Source organism: Hyalella azteca, unplaced genomic scaffold (genome assembly GCF_000764305.2).
Source record: "Hyalella azteca isolate HAZT.00-mixed unplaced genomic scaffold, Hazt_2.0.2 contig7515, whole genome shotgun sequence".
NCBI lineage: Eukaryota > Metazoa > Arthropoda > Malacostraca > Amphipoda > Hyalellidae > Hyalella > Hyalella azteca.
The window spans coordinates 22,826-27,006 of NW_025937638.1; the positions used below are offsets into that span (position 1 = coordinate 22,826).

General features: G+C 35.4%; 1 long non-coding RNA gene across 1 annotated transcript; it reads right to left on the reverse strand.

Annotated features, from left to right (window-relative positions):
- Nucleotides 1-2,524: 2,524 nt before the first annotated feature.
- Nucleotides 2,525-3,954, reverse strand: LOC108672482. Its single transcript, XR_001930897.2, has 3 exons — nt 3,882-3,954; nt 3,431-3,482; nt 2,525-2,601 (listed from the first exon to the last, which is right to left on the reverse strand). It is a non-coding gene; the product is annotated as an uncharacterized LOC108672482 (long non-coding RNA).
- Nucleotides 3,955-4,181: the final 227 nt, after the last annotated feature.

Genomic DNA, 4,181 nt, shown 5'->3' on the forward strand with positions numbered 1-4,181 from the left:
AATTATAAACTTTGTATGTACAAAGATTGGTGTTTACAAAAAATTTCTGAGATCTAGTGGATATATACGTCTCTCATGTGAAAATTCAATCTTCAATTTCCCATTTCATATCAATAATTTCCATTAAAAATTATTCTAGCTGGGGTGTAAATGTGTATTATAGACAATCCCAGTTGAATATTTGTAGAAAATTGTTGTAATAATAATAATAACTTTGATTTTTTTAACCTTCAACTAATGCCTTTCTAAGCCTCTGTTCCACTTATTCCCACTGCGATATCTGGTGAAAGTGCTTTTCAGTAGCAAACACTTCTCTTGTTTTATAGACTACAAAAAGCAAGTTCACTCATATGTACACACACAACTCCCCTCCCACATAAGGTACAAGTCTGAAATTTGGAATAGTATCCTGGCTGATTATTTTCAATTCACAGACATTAAGATATGTAAACTATATGTACTATCAACTTTATCGTCAACGAAAATTTTGACCCATGAGGATCGTAAAACGAGCGACTTTTCTAACGTTTTCGATATACTTGTTGGTTTAATTATTTATTCTTCATTGATCTGTAAACCAAGGATTTCGGAATCATTGATCTAGTATTAGATATAAGTAATTAAAGCCCAAAGTTCAGTAAAAATTCCGCTGATTAAAGCAAGACCTGATTTTTCGTTGTCCTACTCTTGTGTAGGCGCAGCCTCTCCTACGGCAATAAATCTTCTGGGGTTCAAGTACTCAGCCATCTTGTTGTCTTTCAAGTCATCACAGTACTCAAGTTTCCTCTAGTCATAACAATTAATATATTGCAAACAATCACTTCCAATGAACAAACTTGCATCACTAATCTCGATCTGATGTAAGCAAAACCACTGTTACCTTTTTTAACGTCACTAGATTAAAGTTCTACACTCACTATGAAGAACCTTAGTTACACATGCACGCACGTTCCGTAATCATCACTGAATGATACTCTTTAGTCAGTCCCTGAACAAAATTGGACGAAGGTGATCAGGGAATCTGATCACCAATTGGACGAAGGTGATCACCAAAGCGAAGGTGATCAGGGTGAGCTTGGTGAGGAGAGGTGGCGTTCGATTCCTGTAGCCTTTCGTTTCTGGACCACTTCCTAGACTGGTTGCCAGACTGTTTATTGCTCTGAACAGTGAGGAAGTCTTCCCCCCCTAAAAATATAAATGAACAGACTAAATCATTGTCAGAAATGATAGATAACAAATATTTCAGGAAATACAATGAGACTGACTCTATTGTAACATACAAGTTGCGTACTTAGCCGTTTTAACCGGTCTTTTCACAGTGCCCTTGAAACTTCCACTAGTAAATTTAAGTCATGCAATTGATGCTCGGGAATTGAAGTTAAACGTTGTTCTTCTTTGCCCCCAAGGTTCTTTTGAATAATTGAAAACTTTAATTCGTTAATATATGTTCGGTGTACACAGAAATGATGGACGCGGAAGGGAATGAAGTCGAGCGCCTTAGACGATGTTTCCGCCACCACCGCCAACGGATTCCAACTGTCAAATATAAAATAATCGATCGTGAGGTACTAAAAAAATTCCTAACTTGGTTTTTGATATTTAATGAAAGTATGCCACGGACTTGTAATTTGAAAACTCTCATTTAATCATTTCGCTTTAAAGTATCTCTCATACATCCATTTGTTAAAAAAGAGTTGTCAAAGAGTGGAAGTTAGATGGAAATTGCACGACATGTGCAAAACAGTAGACAGTGAAATGTAAACTCACCTGTATGGCGTAGGAGCGCACCACGACGATGAGGTATGACATAATAGCATTCCTGATGAGAAAAACAATGAAGAAGGTCCAATCCTCTTCAAGTACAAATATCGTCACCAAGCCGATTATTAAAATGATGACCAACACGATCTCCACGTAGACCCAAATCTTAATAAGCGTCACTCGTTCCTGCAATTCAGAAGAATGAGTATACGTTCTAGGTGTAGGACTTAAAAGCTTAAGATTTTGACGGGTTGATCACGTTAACCCCATTAGTAACCTTCACTTTAACCCTTTAGTTAACCGTCCAGTTTCTAACCCTTCTGTTAAGCGTCCTCTTTGCTACTGGCTTTACCGCTAGTAGAAAAAATTCCGAACATTGGACTTTTTTGGAACAAAATTCGATCCAGTTCATCGATATGTTCTGTCCTCTGAATTTTAGTTGTTTTAAATATTGAAATTATATTTATGGTAGCGGAATCCTTGGATTTTATTTCCTATACCTGCCAATAATCGTTCTATAGCATGATTTTTTTGTTGAAAAATAATTAAAACTTAATTCACATTTAAAAACGTTATTCATATATTGATGTGAAATCAAAGTTTCAGAGAATTTTTTTTAATCGACTGTACGTCAAGTTGCAAATTTTAGTGATTTATTGATTGAAATCCCAAGAAAGGGATTGTCAAACCTCGGGTATTATCAATCTTGAAAACACCTGTTGAGCTGAAAATAGTTATAAAACGTTATTTTACTTGCCTTTATAACACCAATTATGAGTGTGATGGCGAGCAGGATGCTAATGATGGAAGCTATGATGTTGATCCAAATAATTTCGTCCTCTGTTGAGTAATCAAAAACTTGAATTACAACTGCAATCACAGGTAATATTCCATTGTTAAGATAATTTTATTATTGAAATAGTTTTTATATCTTGTTTGTTTTTGAGAGAATTTAAAACAAAAGGTTTCTAGCGAGTATTCACAATACCTTTCGTGTCGGGATTTTACTGGGATCTAAAATTTCATTTTTTTTTAAGATCAAAAGTGGTATATTTTTTGGTGCTGTAATCATAAGCCATTACAGGACGGCGGCTAGATATAAAACGGAAATTTTTGTTTTAATTTAGTAAATTTCAATTTTGTGAGAAAATCAAGAATCCTTCGAAGTTTTAAACGAGAGTTCAATAGGATGTAAAATGTGGGTGTCAACGAGGCTTATCCTAATCAGCCTTACGGGATTTTAAATCTCCTGGAAAATCAATCTTCTGATTTATGGTCCGTGCTGATTGTTCTTTATATTTCACAAATATTCAACGCGTTGAACTACATAGGCTTCTATTAAATGCTTTATTAGTAATTAAATATTTTGAAGGGTTCAAGTCCGAGTAGATTATTGATCCTCAACCGGTGTTTAAGAAAACTTTTTTACAAGTTCCAAGCAGTTTATTTTTTTTGCAAAAGCATTCATTGTGTTCATGTGTTGTGTATAATGTTGCAATTTTGAAATTCTCTTAATTTTTGTGCGTTATAGATTTGCTCCTTGTAAAATTTGATGAACGAAAGTCAAACCAATCGGTGCGTGAGAATGGATTGGTCATTTGGGCATGAAAAGCGTATGGGGGTGCGTGATTAGGATATAGATAATTGAATTGTTATCTCATTTACTCACTTGTAGCGATCAGGCCATAGATGGCGAAGAGTAGGGCAAGGAGGCCTGTCACCTGTGCACACAAACCATTGATATATGTTAAGATTGCACATACAGACCAGCAGGGAATATTTCTTGCAGTGTTAGGCCTTGAATGTATTGTGAAAACCACTGAGTTGATGATTACAGTAGATAATTGAAATTAGTTGCGCATTTAGTCATCTTTAATCTAAAATAAGCTCAATCAAATTACGGCGTCTTGCCTTATTCAGGTCGTATAAGAACAAAGGTCTAGTCGAGGAAAATCTATGGTCTATGCAAACTAATTTTTGTTTTTAGAGTCAAATTACATTTTTCTCTTGCAGAAATATCGAACGTGCCATTAATTTTATTGCCCATTTTTAGAAATAAATTAGTTGAACAGTGAAGCGTGAAGTCGAAAATTGGATTTCAGGTAATTGTCGCTGCTTACCAAGCAGTAGATGCCAATTCCCAAGGCTCCTGAGCGGAGCGAACAACGACAGCAGCACGGCCAGACCAAGCACTTCTCTGTCATCTCTGAAAGAGAATCAGCGTTTGTGACATAATAATTCAATATAAAAATAACATAATATATTTCAAATATTTGATATAATAATTCAATATCAATAATATAAAATACCTTTAATTTAGTGAATCTGTCACTGTGTTTGAGTCATCGTCGGCAGACCGCATACGGTAACGGTTTTGGTTCGAAAGGAACCTCCAGGTGAACCAACAACGCTACCATCAT